Source organism: Ochotona curzoniae, unplaced genomic scaffold (assembly GCF_017591425.1).
Source record: "Ochotona curzoniae isolate NIBS_2020 unplaced genomic scaffold, NIBS_Ocur_1.0 contig_1014, whole genome shotgun sequence".
NCBI lineage: Eukaryota > Metazoa > Chordata > Mammalia > Lagomorpha > Ochotonidae > Ochotona > Ochotona curzoniae.
In genome coordinates, this window is record NW_024464920.1 from 47,873,162 (window position 1) to 47,899,594 (window position 26,433).

General features: G+C 49.8%; 1 protein-coding gene across 2 annotated transcripts in view; it reads left to right on the forward strand.

Moving 5' to 3' along the window:
- Positions 1 to 26,433, forward strand: part of GRAP2 (GRB2 related adaptor protein 2) — a 62,135-nt gene that overhangs the window by 14,570 nt on the left and 21,132 nt on the right. The window contains exon 1 of one of the 2 annotated variants that reach the window (XM_040986402.1): positions 9,069 to 10,224. The exons of the other annotated variant lie outside the window; for it this stretch is intronic. The gene's annotated coding sequence lies outside the window, so the exon portion shown is untranslated. Of the gene's footprint in view, positions 1 to 9,068; positions 10,225 to 26,433 lie in introns of those variants that run through there. 2 annotated transcript variants of the gene reach the window in all.

Consider the following 26,433-nt stretch of genomic DNA (forward strand, 5'->3'; position numbering starts at 1 on the left):
GCATCTGTCACAGCTCCTCCCCCTCCAGTGCTCTGTGAGCCACCACAGGTGGAAGTTACAAGTCGCATTAGAATGACCAGAGGCTGAGGAAGAGAATTCCATGAGCCCCAAAGAAGGTCTGTGTGTGCCTGAGGCTGACCTCCAATCTGGAAGAATCTGTGCCCCTGCCGGGAACTCTGAAATAGGACAGGTTCTGTGAAACAGACTCTTGAGAACCCTGTGAGTGATGGATTGTGTTCTTCCTTGTGCTTTTCTGGAAGTTTGAAGTGTGTTTCATGTACAAACGTGCATAGCTGTTAAGACACACTCCCTGGAAGCACCTGAGCTGGATTCTCCTGGCCTCTGGGTCCTGACTCTAGCCCCCTGCTGCTGCAGAGCCCGGGAAACAGCGGTGATGACTCAGACAATAGTTGGTCCTGGACACTCATGAGGGAGACCTGGATTGAGTTCCCAGCTCCTGGCATTGGCCCCTTGGCTGAGCCCCAGCAATCATGGGTATATGGGGATAAGCCAGTGGATAAGAGCTTTCTCTCCCTCGCCCACCTTCTCTGTCTCTTAAAAATGAAAATTAAAAATAAACGCAAGAAAGACCCATATGATTTAGAATTTAGTGAGTCGAATAAGCATCCCTGTAATTTATTTCAGGCTAAAACTTTGCAGTAGTTGGAGCCACAAAAGCCACTCTTTGACTCCCAGCTGCACTGTGTTTTATCTGAGTATAGAGCTGCCACGAACCTGTGAACACTCAGCCCGGACTTCACACAATGCCAGGCTGTGTTCTGTTTTAGTAAAAAGGAGCTCTCTCTGCAGCGTGTGAGGCTCCTGGAGGCTAGAAGAACCGCTGGTAGCACCATTAACATCTGCAGCCTGGGGCAGATGTGGAGCATCTCTGCCTGGAATGCACACTTCCCATCTCAGAGTACCTCTGATCCAATTTCATGCTAATGAGCACCCAGGGAGGCAGTAGAAGGAGTCCTTGGTGGAGTTCTGGGCTCCTGGCTTCAGCCTAGCCCAGCCCTGGCAGTCATGTGCGTTTGGGAAGCGAACCAACAGCTGTGAGATCCATCTCTTATCTCTTTACCTTTCAGATAAATAAAAATCAATCAATAAGCATTACACTTTCTTGAGCTGTTTTATTATTTCATACTTGATCCTTGGCAGGGCAAACATTTTTCCAGCAAGGGGGAGGGTTCAACAAATGACTTTTTCATGATCGTCTTCAGCATGATAAGCCATAAAACTATTGCCAAGCGCATAACAGCTACTCAATCAATGATCTGAAAGTCCTTTGTTACTAAGCAAAAGGTAATTTCAGTCATTTACAACAGCAAGCAGTGGATATGATTTCCAACTGCTTTTCTTTGTGGTTCAGCAGATTTTTTTTTTTTTTGAATGGGGAAAGAACCAGACAGTGTTGTAGAAACTGCACTGCTGAGAGCAGGTCGTAGTGGTACGGCTAGCGCTTGGCTCCACACTTGTTGGAAGCGCTTCTTGTACTCTTGAATTATAGCTGTGTTGCTGCTGTAATGGGGGATTGGCCCAGAGCCCCTCACTTCGTGCCAGCCTTTACAGCATCTGTCTTTGTTCTTCCGGCAGCAGCCCCTTCCCTCCCCTCTGCCTCTGCAGGCAAGGCAGGCCTGGCACAGACCCCTCACCTCAACTACAGCCAGTTTCCCCAAGAACCTGCCATCTCCTGTCAGCAGCGCCTCTTGTTCCTAAGCACTGTGCCATGAAATTAGGAGTGTTCAGTGAGTTAAAAAGGGAAGTATAAAATTACCCAGGTCTGTCAGTGTGTTAAGGACACTTGTAGACTTAAATAAGATCTCTTGCACAAAACCACTTGAACTCTTTCTTAAGATAGGCTAATTTTTTCCCCTCTCTCTGATTGAATGGTTGGCCTGCTGGACCTCTGACTGGTTATTACCTCGAGTGTGTTTGGAATAATTCTTGCCCTCACTAATCTAAAATGTAGTTAGCAGTGAAACGCGACGGTGCAAGCCCATCCATCACCTGAGGCTGGGTCTGCGTGAGATGGCAAGAACTAAGCAGCACTGTGTGTGTCCTGGGTGCAAAGAAATCTCAGAGAAAAACCTGTGGCATTCAGGGAAAAGCTAAGGCTGCTGATGTCATGGGCCCCCTCTGGCCCATATGTTGGATTTTTCACAAGGAATCCAGATGTACAGGGAATTGTGGGTCTGTTTGAAAACAGAAAGCAACTCTGTGTTCTCAGAACTCTGCTTTTGCAATATGGCTGCTGTCATGACTCTGGGTGAAGCCAACCCCAAATCATACTTTCGGTAGTTCCAGCTACCACAATTCTCACCCCTGCCCGCAGGAAACGAAGGCAGTTCAAGGCCTTATCCCAGTTCTCGTGCAACAGCAAGTGCAATAGAGAATGAATATTGTCTAGGAGGTGGTTAACACGGGAGAAAACATTAGCCCACATGGGTGCTGTACTTGTGGGTTAGTCAGGTTCCTCATTTTACTATTATTCTGGTTATTGGAGCAAGACAGAGGCCTCCCATCTACTGGCTCACTCACCAAAAGTGTAACAGCCCAAACTAGCCCAGGGCTGAAGGAAGCCAAAGCTTAGGAACTCAGTCTGGGTCTTCCATGAAATCGTAACCACTTGAGCCACTACCACTGCCTTGCAGGGTCGTCGTGAGCTGGAGGCTGGAAGCAGAAACAGAGCTGGAATTTGAACCCAGGAACTCTAATATGGGCACAGGTGTCTTAATCACTAAGCCAAACACACTCCTCCTTGAATATAAGCTGTGGTGGAGAAGCCTTTCATTTCTCAAGCGGGAGCCATTGCACATGGGCTGCTCCATGATTTCCATCCTCGCTCCTGAGTTTGGGATCCACCACAGCTATTACACAATCCTGCTCTGGATGATGATGAAGGTGTTCAGCCTGGGGACCCCAAGAAGAGATACCTATGTCATTGCAAGGCATTTTGGATGGCCCATTCAGAATCTGTTGGAACCATCCAGAAAGAACTCTGCTAGTCACCTCATTTTAAGTCTATAATGTGTTTTAGTGCACCACTCTAACACACAATGCCTTTTCATGATTATAGCAATATTTTCCTTTAATATTGCAAGAATACTTTTTAAAATATTTATTTATTTTTATTGGAAAGCCAGATATACAGAAAGGAGGAGGGACAGAGAGGAAGATCTTCTGTATGATGGTTCACTCCCTAACTGACTGCAACTGTCAGAGCTGAGCAAATCCGAAGCCAGGAGCCAGGAGCTCATCTGGGTCTCCCACGCGGGTGCAGGGTCCCAAGGCTTTGGGCCATTCTCTACTGCTTTCCCAGGTCACAAGCAGGGAGCTGGATGGGAAGCAGGGCCGTCAGGATTAGAACCAGTGCCCATATGGGATCCCGGTGCGTGCAAGACAAGGACCTTAACCACTATGCCATCGCGCTGGGCCCAAGAATACTTTTTATAGCTTTATTCATTGTGAACAAATTTCACATATTTCACAATATAGATGTAGGAGCCCAGTGATCCTTTCCGTCCTCTTCTCCTCTTCCCACATTCCTCCTTACCCACCTGCCACCTTCCTTATTTCTTTGCTTTTTCTTTTTTAAATTGTCCAATGGTGTACTTTCATTTCACTTCACAGTCACAGGCGTAACACTCCATTAGGTAAAGATTTCTGACCTGCACTTATGCTTGTCATGGCTGTGTGGGCAGGCAGAATCTTGCTGGCCTCTGCAATGTATTAATAATGTATTAATTAGCTTCCTGGTACTGTCCCAAATGAGGAACAGAAGGGATTTATGTATATCCTAAAAATTTAATGGGAAGTTAAGACTTTGTTCATTTTAAGGGCAGTCTCAGCATTAAGCAGTAAAGCAAAATTTATGCCTTTTTTGTTTGTTTTTAATGATTTGTTTATTTACTTATTTGAAAGGTAGAGTTACAGAGAGAGAGGAAGAGAGATTTTCCATTCATTAGCCTACACACCAAATGGCCTCAATGGCATGATCTGGGCCAGCCCAAGTCAGAAACAAGGAACTTCTTCTGGGTCTTCCTCATGGGTGGCAGGGACCCAAGGCCTTGAGCCATCTTCTACTGCTTTCCCAGGTGCATTAGCAGGGAGCTGGATCAGAAGCAGAGCAGATGGGACTCAGATTGGTCCCATACAAGATTCTGGCACCACAGGCTTTACCAACTACTCAACAGCACCAGCCTCTAGGCCTAACTTTTTAGAGAAGATAACAAAACACCACCCAGTTAACAAAGCATTTATTTAACACCTCCTGTGCACAAATTCTAGAAGGCAAAAAGGCCTGGAATAAATAAAACTGGCCAATATGGTCTTATGGCCATAGTTAAAAGACAAAGAATGTTTTATTTAACATTTCTTACATTAAATAGATTAGATTGAGCTATAGGAAATGGATCATGCTTGACCAGTTTTTTTTATCCCAAAAGTGGCAATTTTGTATGATTCACTGAAATATTAAGGTTCTATCATTCTGTACCAGCTCCTAAGGCATTATATATTTCATTTCAAATTAAAGAATTCATTTCAAGTTGTCACTAGTAGAACAAGTAATACTAGTAGGGGATTACAAACCAGGCTTGACTGTATTCTGTATTTTTTTTGTAGACAAGGTAAGCAACACATATTCTCAGTTTCTGGTGATGGAAGGCTTTTGCTCTCTTGAGAGCCCTGCTCCCTGCCACCTGTCCTTCAGGTGTGACAGTCTGCAACTCAATCCTTCTGCCATTCTTCTGGAAATCTCATGCGAAACCGTCCCCTCCCGTGTCTTCTAGTCTGCGGGGATGTCTGGTTCCAGAACATGCCCCTTTTGTGAGGTACTACCCTAAAAGGATTAAGGAGAATGTCCAATTTTCCAGTTTGTCCGGGAGTATAAGTTACGACGCAGTCAGAGCAGGTAGCCATGCCTAGATTCCTCTAAATCCATTCTTTTAGTTCCCTCTACACTTAAGAAATGCTGACCAAGCTCCTGTTCTGAGCAAACACTTGAACAGGTCCTCTGGCAGGTTTGTAATTGTATCAATAGAAAATGTGTGCATTCAGAGAAACCCAAGTTTGAAACTGGCTGTACTTCAGCCATTGATGCGAGTGCATCTACTTAATCTGATCTGAAAGTATAAGTGCCCTGGTGGTATCCATCTTCAAGATGAAGCAATTGAGGCCACAGGAGATTGCGTGAATTCCTAGAACCCAAACTATTAGTTAACTAAGGCATCAGTTGTGGGGGACCTGATACTAAAAAGCAGATGCTTTTTGCAAGCCATGCATTCCAAGTACCTTCTAATACCCTGAGAGCTAGGACTCCACCCAGGCTGACCTGACTCTCATGACAGAAAGCCCCTGCACCTGTCACAGGTATGTCCTCTCCAGCACACACCAGCACACAGGTGCTGCCCGGCCGGCTCCTGCAAAGTCATGTCTTTCCCCAGATCATATCATGACCCTGCCCAAGTCCAGGCACTATCAGGAAAATGATCACTCATCCTCTTCCCGTGACAGCCAATGTGTGAACACTGATAACACATCTCAATTCTAAGAAAATCAGCAGAACTCATCTCAGTCAACCTGAAAAGTCTAGTGACTCATTCACACCCTTCTCACAGGCTCCTTTGGGGCTGCCTGCTTCTGCAAACCAGCCCAGGCCTCCCATAGCCCCTCTGCAGTGCGTAGCCCCTCTGCAGCGCGGGCTCCCAGTGAACAGATACGGGTTGACTTTCTTTCCGCCAGGCTGTGCCTGCTCTGTGTTGACAGCGACCCCACCGTGTGTTTCCCCTTGGGGCAGGCTAAATAAGGCTGCCTTGGAAAAAAAAATAATAGGGAGCAAGATGCTGGCACTGGAGCCCCTGGGGGCTCGTTCCTGCGCTCCGGAGGGTGCATCCTAATATCCAAACAGGACTCGATTTATGTCGGGTCGGATGAGTACGTGCACATCTGAGGATGCTGAAGCCAGGCATGCTCTGACGCTACTCACAACACAACACGGCGAAGCGATGGACGGGTTCATTAGGAAAACGAGGCCTCGTGTGCCAGCTTGCCAGAACCAGAAGCAAACAAAACAAAACAACAAAAAACTGGCTGCTTGAACTACACACACACACTCGGGGTTGCCAGAAGACCACAGGAGAGCTAGTTGCCCTGGCGATGAAGACAGGATATCCAGGATTTTCTTGTTGAAAATTGCAGTGGGCCTTGTAAATGTGTTGAGTTTTCTCCAAGCTTCGCGTTGGACCTCCATCCATTTTCTAATGCTTAACAGTTGTGGGACCCGTGCAAGCCACTTAGCCAGCGTCTATTTCCTCACCTGTGAATGGGAATAATAAAAGGAGCCCACATGTGTCTCCTGGGGAGCTGACAACATGTGGGAGCACTTAGAACAGCATGCACTGCGTTCCAAGGAAGCCCTCGGCCCATGGTAGCCACCTGTGATGGTGGCTGGAGATGGTTCCTTGGGCCCTGCTGCGAGAGCAGTGAGCTCTGTTTTATTTTTGGCTTTAATCTCATTTCTCCCTCTTTGGTGTCCTCGGAGGAGGAGGATGTTTAGCCGCGTCGTCCTTGGAGTGCAATCTCTCCTCTCATTAAGAGCCATTATGAAGTCTCTTCAAGCTTCTCTTCTGCAGCCAATGATCCTGATTCCTTAATGGTTCTGTTTTACATGCTTTAATCATTTATTTGAACTTCTCAACCATCTCCAGATAGAGTACACACGGAAACAATGTTGAGGAAGAAGCGGCCCTGCAGTCCCTGCGCATCTGTGGCTCATGAATGTGGATGTTTAAAACATCAGTTCAAATGTTTAAAACCCGTGGTACTCAAGAGCCAAGCTGACATCTGTACCATGCTGGCCATTGCTTTCACAGGAATTATCAGATGCATCCATCAGCCTGAGCCAGATGTTCCTGCAGTGTTTATGGAGGGCCTAGTGTGTACCAGGCACTGTGCTGTAGTCTAGATACAAACAAGATCCTTCCTGCTCAGAGAAGTTTACGGCTTAGATGGGAAGACACAGCTGTGACCAGATCAACACAGGTGCCTACGCTTAGGGACGACACGTCCCGCAAGGCGGTGAAGCCACCGTACGCTTGGTGGAAGGCACGCAGGATTATGCTAACAGAGAGCTTTTACAGAAAAGGTGACATTCGAGCTGTGTGTAGGAATGGCAAAGAATTGAGGTGAAAGTGAAGGAAATCGTTCAGCGAGAAAAAAAAACACCCGGGGACAGTTTGTTGGGTTGTTGGGTTGCTGTAACTGCGGGTGACCTTGAGCGTTGGTGGCAGGATCAGGGCCAGGGACTGGGAAGGGAGCAATGATAAAAAGAGGCTCAGGTCAGCCATGGTCAGGCCAGGCAGCCTGCAGCGGTGAAGGGCTGGGGGAGGTGTGGAAGCAGTGGCCTGGCACCGGCTGATGTCTGATTTATCCAAGTCACTGTAGATGCAATAAAGCGTGGGGGACGAGCTGGGTGAGCCTAGCGTCAGGGAGAAGTGGGCTGCAGGAGTCCTGGAGAGATGCTCGGCTCACACAGGCAGGGTTGACAGAAAAGGGAGTGGGTTCACCTGGTACCATGAGCCGTCTGCGTCTTTATCACCCGTGATTCTTTTAGAAATACGCACTAGCATGTGTGACATGTATGCTAAGAAGCTGTGCACCTAGAAGTCTTGATTAATGTTCTAGCAATTCAGTTCTCACATGCATTAAGAGGTCAGCACTACTTCAGCTGCTGGTGCCACCTGCCCTCCCTTCCCTCCACACCCTCTTGTTCCCCCTGCACGCGCGCGCGCACACACACCCCCCTCCACAAGGTCAGGGCTTTGTCTCTTCTGCCCTCATTTGCATTGCCAGCACACATCAGCACACAGGCTGCCTGAGAGGTGCTCCGTAAATGTTTGTTGAGAAAATAGATGGATTCACATGTGGGTGAAAAACAGTCATTTTCCTAAAGAGGAAAGAAAGGAAACCAGCCGGTCTGGGCTCAGAGCAGCTTCTGCACTGAAAGGCCCCATTGGCAAGAATAGAACTCAAGTTCCCAGGCGATTGTTCTCTCCCTGCAGCCCCACTTCTGGGACAGTCATGGTTGCCAGTGTGGACGGCAGCTTGAATTGCCCTGTTACCCGTACTGTGCAGTTGTACCTCTTGGCAGAGCTCAACTTCCTTAAATGCCATTGGATTTGCAAGGAAAGGGTGATTTTTCCTTTTTGATTTCCTGCCAGTTCCTCTTTTGTGAAAAAAAAAAAAAGGTCCCAGTTGCGGCTCCCTGGCACATGAACAACAAAGTCTTAACGTGGAGGGGTAGAAATTAAATCACTCGCCCGTGCTGGTCTCCAGCCACGTGATACGGAACCATCCCCACGTGCCACTTGAGTGTTCAGCCTTTCTCCCTTTACATTTAGCAGAGGGATTCTTCCTTCTGGTGGCATTGTACACGTGTTCCTTGTGATCTGTGAAATCCCAAGAAACACATTTTAGAAAGTAGTGTTTTTTACTCAGTAGCCTCAGAGCAGTGGCAATGTGATCAGCAAATACAAGTGTAGCAAAGAAAGTTCATGGAAAGTGGAATTCAACGACAAGTCGATTTTGGTGCAAAAAGCAATGTAAGATCTGTGCAGACAAGGGGGTCTCCTAAAATTGCGTGGGAATGATGTATGTGTTTGAGAAACTTCTCACGGATTTCAAAATTTTTAGCATACAAGTATGCTTCTCTTTTAATTCCATTTTTTCCAGCAGTTTTTGGACAGGCCTTCCTAGCTTATCTTGGGTGACACTGTGATAGGTCCACAGATGTCAAAGAGAAGTGAGACTTGGGTTCTATCCTCTGGGACTGGCATGTTGACTAAAGAAAAGCACAAAGTGTAAGATGAAATGAACAGGTACTAATGAGTGACCTCGACCCCAGTTGCCCCTTGGGGTGGATCAGAGGACTGGCCACCAGACAACAATCCTAAAGGAGATGAACTTGAACTTGAGTTGGATGTTAGTAGGAAGCCACAGATGGGAACACCCACGCAGACCCACTGGACCACCCACTGGAGGATCCAGGCGGCAGAGGCTGCCCAGCTGGTGGGGTTCCTCATGGCTCCTCACTGTACCCAGAGCCAGGCCTAGTTCAGCTGTAAAGGGTGGGTACAAACTCTGGCAATATCAGAAGTAAGTGCAAAAGTGAAATGGTTTTTATGCTCTCCACTATCCCTCCCTGAGCTCTGCCACATCCCCACTTTTCCCAGATACCCCAGTGTTTCTTGCACTGCACCATGCATTGTGCTGACCTCTTTTTCTGGGGTCCTTCAGTCCTCTCCCCCACCCAGCTCAGGCCTTACCTGAGCGCACCACCCTACCCCCTGGAGTGGTGTAAGGGCTCCCTGCCTTGGAAGACTGCCAGGGCTTCAGCAGTGACTTCCCCCTACCTTATCACTGCCTGTTTATTCATATGCCTCTCATTCCTCAGCTCTGGGCTCCTTGAAGTCCTGCAGGTTGGCTTCATCGAGTTCCCAGCTGTGAAGGCACTGCCTAGTTCAGATTAGGCCTTCAGTCGTCAGACAAATGAAAGAGTGCCAGTTGCCTGTTTGTCTTCTTGATGCATTCGTTTGTTTGTCGCAAATATTTATCAAGCGAGTGCTTACGATCGACACTGTGCAGTTACACTTAAATGTCAAAATAAACCTGTGCACGCCAGTGCCAAATTATGCTTGAGTAAATTATGCATGTGGCGTGTTAACATGCACACGCCGTAGAGAGGACGTGCATATCTACAAATACCAGAGCTAGCAACCACAGTGAGCTGCGTGCCAGATGTCCTGAAATTATCAAAGAACCAAGAACCAAAAATGACAGTTAGCACCACAACCCCAATAAAAGAAATAAAAAAAAAGAAGGAAAAAGAAAAACATTGCAAAAGAACATATGAGCCTTAGGCTGAAGGAAGTGGCTGTGGGTTTTTCCCTCCCCTTGCACTCCAGCTGAGGGTGGGAAGGTTTAGAAAAGCATTCTAGGCTGTGGCTCTGACTTCCTCAAGGGCTAGCTCTTAGGAGCTGTTTGGAAAATCCATTGCCATACATGAGTCAGAGAACTGTTCTGGAATGCACTGGAAATTGTTCTTGGGGACGGCATTAGCAGGCCCCCGATCGCTCTGCCTGACAGAGTCGGCAGGTTTGCCGAAGCAATTGCGGAACCTGATTATTCTCAATTAGGGGAGCATTGTCTGGCTGACATCATCCAGTGAGTATAAATATATTGATCGTGCTTGGGATGGGGGAGGGAGGCAGAAACGGCAAGGTAGACACAGGCCCCCTTGTCCCTCTTTGCTTGGATCTCACCCGGTGGGGCACCTGGTATGCAGTACAAGCAGTCACCAGCTTGCATGGTAGAGGATTCGGAATTCAAATGCTGTTGTTCCAGAAGGGGCCCTGTCTCTCCTTATTTTTCCTTTTTTTCATGTTTGTGTCTGCGAAAGCTGAAAGGGGAAGAGAAAGCAGATGCTGCATAGATTGCATTTTCATTTTACCCGTTGGCCACGCTGCCCCCACTTAGCTTCTGCTCGATTCAAAGTGATGGCGGGGAAGGCTGCGTGACAGGGCCAGCGCCCTGGTGCGGAGCTGCCCGGTCTCCCGTGGGTTCATTTCACTGTGGATCGGTGAGGGGCGGGGGGTTGCAGGGAGAATGCTTGTGGGAGAACCTGAGCTGAAGCTGAAAGCCTCAAGTAAAAATAGTCCCCAATGGGCTACACGCGGGGAGCATCTCTTGGGTTTAAACAGCTGGGAGAAGAGGCACATCTGGTGGCCTTCCTGTTGTCTCATGGAGAGCAGGATCTGTTTATCTGCACGAAGGGGAGAAAAGCTACATCTGTCTGTGCCCGGATGGATGACTGGGGGATGCAACTGTCCCGGAGGGCAAGGGCAAAACCCCAGGGGCCTGCCTTCTTCTCTGAGTCTCTAGGATGATGTGTTAATGACCATTTATGGAGCTAAGTTGGTTTCTGTGCTGTTTCTCCACCTGTGGGCTGAGGCCCCCGCCTGCCACCCCTTCCCACTGCACTGCCGCCCACCCACCTTCACTCGCTGCAGGTTGCTCTATGGCCTGGCTTCCCTGGGTGGCACTTGGAGGTACCTCTTCCCAAGGGCATCTGACCTCTGACTCTCCTCCTCCTCCAGCCTTTTCCTGCCCAGGGTCTCCTCCTCTGGTCTCTCAGAAACCATCAAAGCCAAACTCTTTCCACCCAGCTGCCAGAAATATACATTTCCATTGCTTTCCAGATCCAAGGGCAAAATGCTTCATTTTTTCTCGCTCTTTCTTCTGACCTCCTGCCAGATGCATTGTCTTTCGAGAACCAGAGCTCATTTATCCCCAAGGAAGAAAGAAAGCCATTCCATAGCTACCCATTAGCAAATTACCGCCTACAATGACAGTTTAGGCAAGTGCTCCAGTCTCTCCTAAGAAACGGTGTACTTGCCTCGGCCGAACCTTGGTGGCTGGACAGCCGCTGTCCCCTCCGAGTTGGCCCAAAATTCTCTTGCTGGCTTTGTTTCCTGGAAGCAAAGAGATTTCTTGATTCTTCCTTTGTCTGATTCTGCTTTTGAGGGATGTGCCTGACTTTCTGGGTCAGCTTGCTATGTAAGTGAATTTGCAGGGCCCACTGACTTGCCCCAAACGCCTGTCCACTGGAAAGCTGCTTGGAGACACACCTGAATTCCTGCTCCTGACCCTCTGGTTCTGTGCTATGTGAACAGGGGCATGAGACAGCCACCCGCTGAAAGATCGTGTCAGTCACCACCTAGCCTTGGGTTCTGAGGTCAGCGACTCAAGCTGTACAGTAGACCAATCATGGGCCCCAGGCCCTCATCTTCCAGGCCACATCTTCCTCCTGCTGGGTGCTGTGAGACATCAGCAGTTCATCTTGGCTGTTCTCCATAGTGAGAGAACAAGCAAGTGAAAGTGTGGAGTGTTGGTGCAAATTACACGTGATCCCAAGAGGGTGCTTGGGGCCTCAGCGTGTAGATGGCATTGTGTGATATATGTCATGTGGTTCCAGGGACAGAACTTCTTGAACACAAAGGTCTTTTTTTAAAAAGACTTATTTATCTGACAAGCAAGGAGGGAGGGAAAGGGAGAGAATCTTCTGTTCCTGGCTGTAACAGCCAAGGTTGGTCCAGGCCCAAACCAGGAACCCAAAACTCCTTGCAGGTCTCCCAGGTGAGTGGCAGGGCCTAAACACCTGGATCATCAGCTGCTGCTTTTCTAGGCACAGCAGTGAGGAGCTGGGGAGCTGGATTAGAAGAGGAACAAGTAGGAATGAAGCCAGTGTTCACACAGGATTCTGGCATCGCAGATAGCAACTTAACCACAATACTGCTCTACACAATGGTTATTGACCTAGTTGGACCTAGTTGGATGTTGTGTCTGCCATTCTTCTTCTTTGTTACTTTCTGCTGGGAGGTTGTAGCTAGCAGATTGGAGGGGAGCCTGGTTAATGGGTATGTGCCCATGTTGGTTTCTGGTTCATATCTAACGAATGAGGACCTAAGAGGTCACCATTGAGGGAAGGCAGACAAAGAGGGGGACTTCCTGTGGGTCTGCAGGTGTTTCAATAATTGAGAGAGAGATGGGAGTGGTAATTAGGAGGAAATATCTTCATTTATTTTTAGTCCCTGGATGGACAAACATTTATCTTTTGTGTACTCTTTCCTCTCTTTTCACCTATAGCTCCTGGGAGCAGGTGGGGATAAAAAGCAAGGGTTTCCTTTGCTATGAAAGAAAACACAGGAAAAGAGACAAGCTGAGAGACGCCCTACCAACATTATATGAGAGGCCCCCACTTCCTGTTGTCTCCCAGACCCTCTGCCTGCATCCGCACCCACCTTGCTCCTTCCCTTCCATCCCAAGAGGAGATCCCTACCCCCACCTGGCCCCTGTTCCCCTTGAGTAAGACTCCCCGCCCTTCCCCGCGGTTCCAAAGGTCCATCTTCCTGCACCTTCCCTCTGGGTGAGCTCCGACATCTCACTCGGGGCCTTCACGACCGTCTCTCTCAGAACAGCTCCCAGATCCATGCCTCTCCCACGACTTCCTGGCATAGATTCACACCTGCATGTGTGATCGCTGGCCAAAAACTGCTCCCCAATTATCAAACAAACATTTCAGCTTGGGGTCACCCCGTGGCTTGTCTTGACCCGTGGCTAGTCCAAACTGACACAACCTGTGAAGTTCAGATACATAGCAGATTTCAAAGGTTTCCCCAAAATAGCCCAATAATATTTGTGTTAATTTCACGTTAGAATGATGACATTGGAATTTGTTTTCGTTTACTTTGTAAATGTGCCACCAGAATATCTACAATGACCTATAGGGCTCATATTGGTGACTTGCATTCTCCTTCTATTGGGCAGTGCCATGCTGGGCTGTCCCCTGCCCCTAAGACACTGCCAGCTGGTCAGTATGTCACTGCAATGCCCTGGCATCAGTGTGAGAAGACAGAGGCTCAGTGCCCAGGCTGGGGTCACATCCTGATTCTGCTCTTTCTGGGTACAGGTGAGCCTGGGTACCTGTTTGACCTCTTCGAGGCTGTCAGCTGGATCTGAGCATCACTCACTCTCAGGTTCTTGTAACAGTTAAGGGAGATATGCATGTGGAGCACTTACTGTAGAGATGAAAGTGTGAGCGGAGGGCCAGTGTTGAGAGAGGGAGCCCTCAGCCAGGCCCTCATCCTTCCAGCCAGGGCTATTGCCATGGGCCTTCACTGTCACAAACTGAAAACTCCCTAATGCTGCTTCACCCCTGGGATGAAATCCAAAGCCCTTGGCTTATCCAACAATCCCAGATCCTGCCCTCCACCACATCACCAATTGAGCCTCCCTGGCTTTGCTCTCACTGTTCTCTATCTAAGACACACACACTCTCTGCCTGTTTGTCCACTAGATATAGATCAGAAGCTGTGTCTGCTCCCACCCACTCCTGGATCCCCAGCCACTGAGCTGTGACTCCTGCATTACTCTGGCCTCAAGCCTCCAACTGACTTGTCTGTGTTTCCCACAAGACTGTGAGCTGGCTCTGTCTTATTCACCCCCGACCTCCATGCTCAGCATGGAGATGTCGTGCCTGGCACAGGGTGGAGCCCAAGGAGCACTGACTTGAGCAAGTGCCCCTGGTACCAAGACAAGTTGAGCCTGAGTTCCAGAGAGTCCTGCAGCAGGACCTTAGAAGGAACCAGGGCAGATGTGGCTACTTACTGGTTGGCAACTAAGAGAGAAGATTCTAGGTAGAGTCAGTCATGAAGGAAAGACTTCGAGGGGCAGGCACAGTAGTGCAGGAAAGAAGCCGTTGCCTGGAGCACCTGCATCCCATCTTGGAGCACCAGTTTAAGTCCTGGCTATGCTTAGGATCCAGCGCCCTGCCAGTGTGCACCCTGGGAGGCAGCAAGTGATAGCACAAGTACTCGGGCTCCTGTGACCCACTCAGGAGACCAGGACAGAGTTTCTGGAACCCGGCTTTGCTTGGCCCAGCCCTGGCTATTGCATGTAATTATTTGGGAAGTAAACCAGCAGGTGGAAGATTCTCTCTCTCTCTCTCTCTCTCTCTCTATCTATCTATCTATCTATATTTCTATTTTCCCTTCTCCAAACACTCTGCCTTTGAAATAACTGAATAAAAGTTTTACAAAGAGAGGATCAAGAGAAGAGAAGAACCCCTGGCACCGTTGGTGGTTTAGTGACTTCCTCTAAAATGATTCTAGGAAGAGACGTGGTTCTAGGAAGTCACAAATCACAGAAGGGGAGGATGAGGCATCACCAGCCAAGCCCAGGATTATTTGTCATCAGGTGACATGAGTAAATGCCAAGCTGGTGACTGTGTGATGGAACTGCTAATAACCAACTCGGGCTGCTGCCCCGGAATGTTTTACGGAGGTACAAATACTGAGCTTGGAGTGGCTTGACAGGGTACAGCTGTGAGAAGGGAGATAGTGAATTTGAGGACAATGATGTGAAATGTCAACATCATTGCAAGAGAAATATCTGAATACAGATGAGGGCCAAGAGAGTTCCGGCCTCACCGCAAACATGAATTATCAGAAAACTCGCTTTTAAGAACAGAAATTCTAAGGTGTAAACCTTATTTATCAAAACACAGAGCATCACAGAGCACTGAGTGGGAAAGGCATGCCTTTTGACCCACGCAAGATTAAAACAAACCAAGAGGGCCCAGTAGCCCTGTGGTATGGTGGGTAAAGCCACCACCTGTGATGCCAGAATCCCACAGGGGCACTGGTTTGAGTCCCTGCTGCTCCACTTCTGATCCAGCTGCCTGCTAACACACCTCGGAATGCAGCAGAAGATGGCTCGACTGCTTGGGCCCCACACCCATGTAGGAGACCTGGAAGGACCTCCCGAGTCCTGGCTTTGGTCATACCCAGGCTTGGCCATTGTGGACATCTGGAGAGTGAACCAGCAGATAGAAAATTTCTCTCTGTTACTGACTTTCAAATACATAAGTATTGAGAAACTAGAAGCTGGGTCATTGTGTAGCTTGTGGGCTTATATGAACGAGAAGATAAACTTCCACACACAGACCACAGCTTTCACAACAATGTCTCAAGGCTTTGCTCCAGGAGCACAGATCTGACGCCAAGGCTGGGTCACTTCCCAATCTGCGAGTAAGAGACCTCGTGGGACAGGCACTGAGTGAGGCCACGGGGCAACGGGGGTGGGGGAAGATTGAGATAGAGGGAACCATTCTTAACCACACTGCTATCCTCGGCTGAGATTTACAAACGATACTAGAAACAAACTCGCAGTTGTCTGCCTCAAATTCAACTTTAACTGGAGTCTGTATTTTTCTTTTTTGAGATTTAGTTACTTGAAAGGCAGCATGGCAAAGCAAGAGAGAGAGAAATCCCTGGTTCACTTCCAAACGGCCATACAACGGCCTGGGATGGGCCAGACACCAGTAGCCAGGAACTCCACCCAGGTCTCCCATGTGGGCAGCAGGGACTCAAGCACCTGAGCTGTCATCCGTCAGAGCTGGATCAGAAGCAGAGGAGCTGGGATTGAACTGGTGGTCCAATATGAAGGGCCAGCATCCCAAGCAGAGGCTTACCCTACTGCACTGCAAGGCCCGCCCCACCTCTATATATTACCAGGCAGCCCTGCTGAGGGAGGTGTTCCTTTCCTCCTCTAATTCTCCAGGAGACCCCCATAGTTACCGGCTCGCAAGGAGCATGCACCTCACGTGGGAGAGCATAGACGAGGGCCCAAGCAGGTCATGAAAGGCAGCAGTTACTCTTGTCCTGGGAAAAACACATCGCCCCAGTCTCTGAAGGAGCAGCCCTGCTCCAGGACTCATGGCCTGGTGACAAGAGCCAGGGAGGACTCTCAGCCAAGGCTTCTTGAATAGTGGACAACCTATACAACCAGCCAGAGTGGTGTGAGTCCAGTGGCAGGAGGACAAGAACAGAGCCGGGATGCAGCTGGGGCTTGAGAGCCATGAGGAGACACTCATTTGAGCATGTCTACTGCTGTGGGGGAGGTTTGGAAATTGTTCGTGAGAGACTGGGCCACAGGGTGGTGGGGAGGGATAAGCGCTGAAGGCCTGAAACGATCGCAGGAGATGCTTGTGGTGGGCATTGGGCCCAACAGCCTACCTGCAGCTTGGGACACATGCATCCCACAGGAGGACCTGGATGCGAGACCTCACTCCTCTCCCAATTCCAGCTTCCTACTAATGAGCACCCATGGGAGGCAATGAGTACATGATATCCCATACACTGGAGACCCAGGCACCCACATGGGTCACCAGCATGGAGCCCCCAACTCTAGGCTTCCACCTGCTCCAACCCCAGCTGTTACAGGCATCTGGGGAATAAACCAGCAAATAGAAAGTTTCTCTGTTTCTCTTTTTTCTCTATGTCTCTTTCTGCCTTTCAAATAAATAAAACTGACAGGCGAACATGAGAGACTTGAGTGTGTACAGGAAGTCACATAAAAAAGGAGACTGACAGATTCCAAATGGGAAAATGGCCTCCAAAGGGGGTGTCAGAAGCGTCCACTCCCAGGGCTCCAGTGGCACAGGAGAGGACACGGAGGGGGAATGGCAAACACTGAGGTGGGCTATGCTAGGGAAGATGGACATCTTCCACCTGGCAGTGCCCCAGGATGATCCCAAACAGTTGATCCTGACATGTTTCTGTCCCTTTCCTGTGGATTTGTGTGACAGGCCTGGGGGTGGACGGGCCGGCACAGCTTGATGTCAGCGAGGCACGGGGTTACACTTTTCCCAAAGGTCCCAGAGAATCAGGTGAAATGGACAGCTCTGGGACAGTACTGTGGCGCTGTGGGTCTGCCTCTAGCTGATAGGCAAAGTGGACGGCTGAATGGGCTCATGCCCACCCCCCTCCAGGAAGCCACTAGATGAAAGCAACTGAATTCCGCCCGGCCAGAAAAGGAAGGAGGCAGGGCCAGACCCAGCCATGCTGGCCTCTGAAGTCCGTGTCTGTTTAGTGTGGGCTCAAGAGCATGAAGTGAGTGGTTGAAGGAGGGCACAGCAAGTCTATGTCAAGGGCACCATGTCAGACCAAACGACCAGCCCAAGTTGGGGGACAATGACAAGATGAAGTCAGGCAGGAGGATATTGAAGCTCTGTAGTTCTTCCTAAAATCCAGGATAGGTGGGGGTGGGGACACCTGGCCGGCCCATCATCCCCCAGGGAAGTAAGAAAGTGTAGCTGTGCTTGCTGAATTCCCTGCCCCACAGAAATTCAGAGTGCAGGGAAGGTGGCTCAGTCGCCCCGGCTGGTCAGCTCAGTCCAGCCCAATGCATGGAATATTAGATTCAAGTGTAGGGAACATATTTAGGAGAGAACATACAACAGCTGAGAAGGAGCCTGGCAGGGGAGTGGTGTGGAGGGAGTGGGGAGTGGCTCTGTGGACACTTAGAAATGAGAATTAAGACTGAATGATATTCCTTCCTTTCTTTTTAAAGATATATTTATTTATTTGAAAGTCAGAGTTCAGAGAGAGAAGGAATAAGGGATCTTCCATCCACTGGTTCACTCCTCCAGTGGCCCTGGCGACCAGAGCTGGGCCAGGCCTTAGCCAGGAGCCAGGAGCTTCTTCTAGGTCTCCCACATATATGGCAGGGACCCAAGCACTTGGACCATCTCCTGCTGTTTTTCACAAACCCTGAGTGGTAAGAAGCTGGATCAGTACAGCACCCAGCATTCGAATCAGTGCTCATGTGGGATGCCAGTGTTGTGGCAAGGGCTTTACCCACCATGCCACAATACCGGCCAACTTTGTTTTTTAATGTATCTTAGGGCAGAATTTGAACCGAAACAAAATAGTAGAGAACTTTTGGTTGAATAGAGCCAGTTCACCGAGCTGTCAGCTCACTCTCTCCTATCCCGCGCCTGGCCCCACATCCATTTACAGCCGTCTCAGTAAATCAGGAGACAACCTGCCAGCCTTCTAGGATTTGATCAAAAACTGGCAGTGAAGAAGAGAGAACTATTAAAGAAACTATTAACATTTGAAAATAAAAGGAATCTATGCTGGCACCCCGTTTATTGGCCACTATTCTAGTACCTTCACTGGGTAACTTGCTAAATAAAAATGCCACGAACTGCAAAGGCACGAAGCCAGGTAAGGGTCGCGTGAGTCAGCATTCACCTTTACAAGCTTTGAACTAAAAAAACAGCCAGCATTCCAGTGACCACTGGAGGCTCGGGGACATAAATAAATGTGACAAAGAGATTAAAACAGTTGTGGCCACGCGCTTGTCTGCTGGATGCTTTTCCCAGATGAGAATTAAATAGTAGCCCAGGGCAGGAGGTGAAAGGCAAGACAGGAGCTCTGAGCATCTTTTGGCCTTTGGGGAACAATGTCACAGGCCTGGTGACAGCAGAGCAAGAAAATGGAGGCTCTCAAATATAATGGCAGATGAACCAGCTGTTCCTCACCCACATCAATCAAAACCACCATGAAATGAGCAGAAGTTCAGGGGGAGAGAAGGCTAAGGCACCCCAAGACCCCAGCAATACACAGGAGGGGAAATCATGTAAAGAGGAAATAGGATGCAAGAAAAAAGCCTGAGAAGCAGTAAGATGGCCGGCTGTCTCTTTGGTGTACCCTTCGTCCAGGGCTCCCTTCCGCTGCTCCACTCCAGCCCGGGATGATCAGGCGGTGATTTCTGAGTTGGGAAAGGCTTTGGTCGGTGTGAAGGTTTTGCCCTGGGGACACATGGAGTTCTGCAGACAGTCCATAGTGCTGTGTGGCGTGGGTTGCGTGCTTTTGGGATGTCCCTTCAGGGAGGGCAGTGCAGGGGAACCAGCCAGAAGCATCCCATCTTCCGTGTGCTCTGTTGTCTGTAGAGGCCCAGTGTTTCCTCCTGGAAGAGGCAGGGAATGGTTAGTGAAGGATACAGCACTGATGGGGTGCACAGGAGCGGTGGGGATGAGGAAGGAAAGGGGAGGGGGACAGGCAGCTTTGGACTGGATGACCGAATTGTTTCCCCGCCTGAAAGCACAGGTTAACTGGCTAGGAGTTCAGCCAAGTGGGTGACCATCTTCACCTCTTTGGCCAGGAAGCAACCGGCTTGGACTGCGTGGGCCTGGGGGGATGGCTCCTGTCAATGACTTGGCTGAAGGATGGTGCCCCCACATCCCGGGCAGCTGCAGGGGTCCCCCAGCCAGTCGGTGATCAGCCTGAACTGGTGGTAGCATGCGTTTTAGTTTCCTGACACCCACAGAGGTGGGAGTAAGGAACCAGCAGAGGAAGTGTATGTCCACGCAACGTCTGCATTCTCCCTCTATAAAAAGAGAATGATAATAATTGGTGTTGTGGGGGCAGTGGGTTAAGCCACTGCTTGGGATACCAACATGCCCAGTGGCAGAATTCCAATTCAGAATTCCAATTCAGCTTCCTGCGAACGCACCTGGGAAAGCAGCAGCTGGTGGCTCAAAAGCTTGGGTCCTTGTCCCCCACAGTGTAGGAGAGCCAGATGGAGTTCTTAGCTGCTGTGGGCTCAGGGGAGGGAACCAGCAGAGGGAAGATCTCTCTGTGTGTCACCCTGCCTTTCAAATAAACAGCCATGCCCACAACAACCATAATCACCATGGCCCCGAGTGACCATTCGTCAGGCCCTGGGCACCCGTTAGGTCAGATCAATAATTGGTAACTTCTTTTTAGCTGCTCTGTGTGTCACTGGCGAGGCTTGGCAAGGGTGTTTTCTCTGTGGCGGCTCCGGCGCTTCCTGCTGAAAGTCACTGCCCCAGGCCTCAGTGGACTGCGAGCTACAAAAGTCAAGCTCACGTCCCTGTCCTCTGCCCCCTTCTCCCCTGGCCTCCCTCTCAGCCCCTGACATCTTGTCTCCCTGCTCACTTACAGGTCGCACTCCCAAAGCCGAAAGGGAGGAGCTGGGGCCCCGGGTTGGGGTAGAGGGGAGTGCTGAAGAGGCTGGGAAGGAAGACAGGCGTGGAGTGACATGCCTTACAAACGACACAGAAGCATGGTAGAAAACCAACCTGCAAATGAGCTGCTGGTGAGCAGACTGGCCCATCTGACGGCCCTAGTTCTTGTCTGTGGAATTCAGCTAAGTCCCTTCAGACAAAACCATTTCACTTACACAGAAGATACCTTTCTTATCAAAAGTTTGTGGAAAGATGAGACCGTATGAGATGTTTCTTGAACAGAAAGAAGTCGCAAACATGTGACGTAAAGCAGACTGGCACAGGGGAACTGCAAGAGATTGGTAGGCAGAGGGAAAGTAGACAGCTGACGCCCTGTCTCGTGCAGCCCCCCAGGGTGGCAAGAGTGGGGAGGGGCAGGGGGTAAGCTCCTGACTTGTCTGCCCCACCTGCTACTTCCTCTCCCTCCCCCACCCCACCCCAGTGCCCAAACTTAAGCAAGAGGAAAGAAATTCATGAAACATGAGCAAAGCATCCTCGGCCAGTGAAATTAACCTAATCCACAGTGCTGGGCAGGGACCTGCAAAACAGCAGCTTTGATTAAATAAGGATAGAAGGGATTTCAAGGGGCTCCCCTGTTGGCGGCAGTGGCAGGGTTTTGGCGGGGGTGGGGGGCGCTTGTCTGGCAGTCTCAACAGTCTTATAATTGTATTGAGCTTCCAAGCCCAAACCCTCCCCAACCCCCACCTTTGCCTTTTCCCAGGGGAGACAGTGCCCACCTGGAAACCAGGCAAGGATCTCAGGCAAGGCTTAGGGTCCCTGGTGAGGCTGGGAATCCTAGGTTGCACTGGCAGAGGGGCCAGCAAGGCAACAGTAGAGGGTGGGAGCATTGCTGTGGGTGGCAGCAGGCTGATGGGGACCGGGTCCTTCTGGGTTGGGAGGCCAGCATGCTGTCTCTCCCCTGATGCCCACTCAGGGGCTAGCTGCCTATCAGCGACCTGTCAGCTGAGACAGCTCCGAGGGGTGTGGGGCTTGATGCAGAAATGAGGCAATGAGAGGATGGCTTGTTATCCAGGGAACACACCTGTGCCCAAGCAGGGAATGGATGGGAGACAGGCAAGCGCTGGCAGCCTCTATTCATAACTCGCCCTCTTGCGGGCTCCAGGACTGCATCAACAGAGACGCCCGGTTCTTGCATGCATGCGTAGTGCAGGCCCCCTCTGTGTCCATGTGTTCATCCCTGTGGGTCATGCTGAGGGACTGCTGCTTTCCTGGGGCTAAGGAGGGGGACAGTAATGAGTCAGTTGGGAATAGGAGACAGAAAAGGATGCCCTGAAGGCGCCAATCACTTCCGCAGAGGCCCATTATGGGGCTGAATTCACAGCTGGCCAGTCAACCAAGCAGCCAGCCAGGCAGGGCACAATTTGCCTGTCTTAGCTGGCTTTGATTACAGAACCACCCAAGGTGTTTCTCTCTCTCTGTCGTCTTGACAAGGTCAACTCTGAACCCTAGCTAACCCGTATCTCCGACTTGAGAAGTCCAGATGAATACAGGAACTGGGAGCTGTGACACCCCTCAATTCCAATCCCAAGTACACAGCTCCTTACACATGTCCACTGGGGAAACCCGGGCCCCAGGTAACCCCATGAGCATCGGCAGTAGCTGCCACAATTTCAACTCATACTTTTGACCCTCTGCATCTGTACCTAAAGAAAAGGCAGGTGGATCTTACTAGAAAAAGATGAGTGTCTTTTTTTCCCCCGAGATTCATTTATGTTTTTGAAAGGCAAAATGACAAAGAGTAAGGAGGAGACAGAGAAATCTCCCATCTGCTGGCTCACTCTCCAAATAGCTTGCAATAACCAAGGCTGAGCCTGGAACCTGAAACTCCATCTGAGTCTCCCTCTGTGGAGAGCAGTGGCCTGGGAGCTTGGGCCGTCCTCTGCTGCTCTCTGAGGCACATCAGCAGGGAGCTGGATCAGAAGTGGAGCTGCTGGGATTTGGGATACAGAATGCTGGTGTTGCCGGTAGCTTAACGTGCTGCACCACAACACCAGCTCCCCGCCATCCCCCACCACCACCACCACCACCACCATCGAGGTTTGCTTTTATTTCATCCAAAAAATGAATGGGAGGCTATCCCAAAGAACAGGCCCCATGAAGATGTATGTAAGCCTTGGAAAAGATTGGCATTCCCAGCTCAGCCCTGTAGATGGGCTGTAGATGGACTTGCTGCTGGCTTGAAAGGAAGCAAAAAACTTGGTTGTCTGAGAGCCCAGTGGAGGAAGGTCACCTCTCCTCTCTTCCCCCCACCCACCTTAACAGTGTGGAAGCAGGGGTCTTAGGCAAGAGAGCAGACCAGCCTGTGCTCGCAGGTTCTTAGGAAGGCCACCTGTACTTAACCTGCCTCGGTTTCCTGTTCCCATGCCCAGCGCCCAGGAAGAGGTGATCACCCCCCGGCAGAACGGCCGCAGACACAGCTGCAAGGCTCAGATAGAAGAAAACCACACAGAATGGGGTTTCAACACGGGCTCGTTGGCCTAGAAACAACAGCAAGAGGGAGGGCCGTCCCTAGGAGGTGCGCAGGGCCCCCTCTCAACAGGACATCAAGACGGAAGCTGACAGGTAGAGGTCAGCCAAGCAGCTTACACTCTAGCTGGAATGCCCACAGACTACGTGGGAGGACCTAGGTTCCAAGTCCAGTTCTACCTCGTGTCTCCAGTTTCCCACCAACACAGACCTGCAAAGCAGCTGTGATCACCCCACGTAATTAGATTCCCACCACCACCCACATAGGAGACCTGGATTGGAGTCCCTGCTCCCTCCTGCTCCTTGAACATTTTTAAAGGAAGGAAAAGTAGGTGCTGTGGCATGGCAGTTTAAGCCACTGTTTGGGACACCAACATCCCCTGTTGGAATACCAGTATGAATCCCAGCACCTCTCAATTTCTAACCCAGCTTCCTGCTAATGTGCCTGGAAGGGCAGCCACTATTGGCCCGAGTGCTTGAGCCCTTGGTGCTTGTATGAGAGACCAGGATGGAGTTTGGGGCTCTTAGCTTTGGCCTGGCCCAGCTCTGGTGGCTGTAGGCAGTTGAGGAGTGAGCCAGCCAAGGAGAGCTTACTCTTACACATTCTCTCTCTGGTTGTCTTTCCCTGTATCTCTGTCTCTTGCCTTTCAAATAAATTAAAACTTTTTTAAAAATTGAAAGGAAGGACTTTAAGCATAAGCCATTGTAAAGAAGATGGCCCCCTCCTTCTCCATCCAAGTCACTCCACATTTCTCGGGTGTCAGATGCCCAAATGTTGACATGTGTGTGCCTTCAAACTCACGGGAGACAATGCAGATAGCACCAGGCTGTCTAGAGAGATTGCAGGGATGCAAGGAAAAGTCACAAGATGGAGTGGGTGATTCAGGGCGCACCATTGCCCTCTATTGGATTAAATAAATCAGATGTCTTCAGGATCTCGCAGGCTGCGTGAGCCGAAAAGCCAGGGCTGCTCTGAGTGGGAAATGGAGTGATTCCGTGACCAGGGAAAGGCTCCCTCTGTCCGTAGGCAGATCCTTCCCTGGGGAAAGCAGTCACAGCTCCCGCTCTGAGGACAGATGCCTTGTTGTGAGTCCATTTCCTCAATAGTTCCTAAATGCACTGTCCAGGTATTGGAGAGACTCTCAGAATAAATACCTACCACATGTTGGGATCTACATGTCAGCATGTAGCAAGGTCACACAGTGAGTGTGGCAACTCCCATCCTATGGATGAGAACACAGGGCATTCAGGAAGCAAATGGCACAGTCTAGGTTCCAACTCCATCCAGTACCAAACCTACACTGGGTCAACCAAGCGACAAATCCTCCCCTCAAACAGACAGTGGGAGACAGGAAATGGACATGAGCCCTTACAGCAAAAACCACAGCCAAGGGGCCCAATCTAGCCCATCCCATGTTTGGCCTTGAGATAGCATGGTTAAACATGTTAAAATGGCTGACTTTTTTTTTTTAATAATAATACTTTGGAGTGGCATTGTGGTATAGTGTGTTAAGCCACTGCCTATAACACTGACATCCCATATGGGCACCAGCTCATGTCCCAGCTGCCCCACTTCTGATTCAAGTCCCTACTAATGTGGCTGGAAAAAGTCGTGTATAAGGTATAAGTGCTTGGGCCTCTGCCACCAGCATGGGAAATTCAGAAGAAGCTCCTATCTCCTGGCTTTAGCCTGGCCAGATACAAGATTCCCTCCCCCCTACCTTGTCTTCCTGTCTTTTTGTCCTTTTAAATGAATAAACCTTTAAAAAAATTTTTTTTTTAATTTGAGAGACAGAGAAGTCACCATCTACTGTTACACATCCCCAAATACCTGCAATGGCCAAGGCTGGGCCAGGGCCAGGGCCAAGTACTCAATCTGGATCTCTTATGTGGGTGGTAGAAACTCAATTACCTGAATTGTCTTTGCTGGCTGTCTCCCAAGGTCTATTTTAGCACAAAGCCAGAATGAGGAATCGGGACCCGGTATGAAACCCAGGCACACTTACACAGGTGTCCTAACCGGCATCTTAGCTGTTAGACCTAACCACACCTACCCCTGAGTTCAAACATTTTTACTGAAATACGACCATGCACACTGGGTTCCCACATGCTAAAGCTACCTTATCTGCTACAACAGCAAAGTAGTTGCGACTGAGGCTATGCTGTTCACAAAACCAAAAACAAACGCTGTGCGGCCCTTTGCAGAAAAGAATTGAGGACCCCCGATCTATTCTCCAAGGCAGAAAGTTCTAGATGAGTAACAGAGTCTGTTTTTTTCTTTTTAAGTGCTTTGAGAATCAAGAAGAGGGGAAACTCATATTGATGCAGCCCCCAGTGTGCAGAGCTGGGAGAACCTATACAGGTGCACTCTGTTTCAATACACAATTGCCTGAAAACCCAGACTTTTCAAGAGAGAAATTAAAAGGTAGTTATTTGCATAACAAATTTCCCCTTCTTGTTCTGTAAAGGATTCGCCACAGGGTTCCTTTACAGAGTGAGCCTCCATAAAACACGCTGAAATGATTCCATTTACAAACATTCTGTTCATTGCCCCTGCTTGGGAACCTGCCTATTGTGTACAGTGGGGCTGAGCTGTAATCGTCTTCTCCCGCAAAGCAAGGTCTTTCCCTTCAGAGAAGTCACTGAGCTGACCTTGTGGCTCCCTTGGGGAGAAAATGCACCCTCGTTCAGTGTTGTCTCTAAGAGACAGAGGCTCTGCCTTAGCAACAACAGAGGGGCTGCAAACTCGGAGCCTCTACGTGAAGTGATGTGGGAGAGAGCTTAGAATTTCACTGAGTTCCTCTTGTGGCTGCAGCCCAAGCCCGACCGTGCACCCTCTTCACTTTGCTGCATCGCATGCAGGAGACAAACTCATAAAAATTACGTTTATTGCAAATGTCCCAAGAAGTAGGTGATAAACAATACTTAGGAAGAAAGCGATGCTTCTCTCTCTCTCTCTTTCTCTCCCCCCACCCCCCGCTCTCTCTTAATTTCAAGACATTATGTTACCCGAATTACAATACAAACTGGGGGAAGTATTCGCAGGGGAGCTGTCGCCAGCAAATAGGACGTGGGATCGCTGATTCAATTCAGGACTAGGCTGAGTCCTGCGCGTCAGGCTTTGCCTAGCTTTGTGGTGTTATGCAATTGCTCTTTTAAGAGATACATAAAATGGAAACCTTGGCTATTCATAGCCAACCTAAGGAGGAGCTGAAATCGTTCGAGAAGTTTCTTGCCGGGTTGCATTTCAGGGTAATGCTGCATTTCTGCCTTCTGTGTCTGGTGGTTGTGACCAGGCTATTTTTCCAGCACTGTCCACGGCTTCAGCTTTCTCCTGCGGAGGCGACCGTGTTGTAGAAGAAGGCACGCATTCCCCAAGCTGGATGGTTTTCGAGGTGTTGGCGGCAGCAGCAGCTTCCGTGGGAATGCAGGGGCAGAGCAGCCTGGGTCGCCCGGCTGCTAAGGGGCAGCCGCATACACTCCGGAGGGGGGATGAGAGAAGGACACACAGG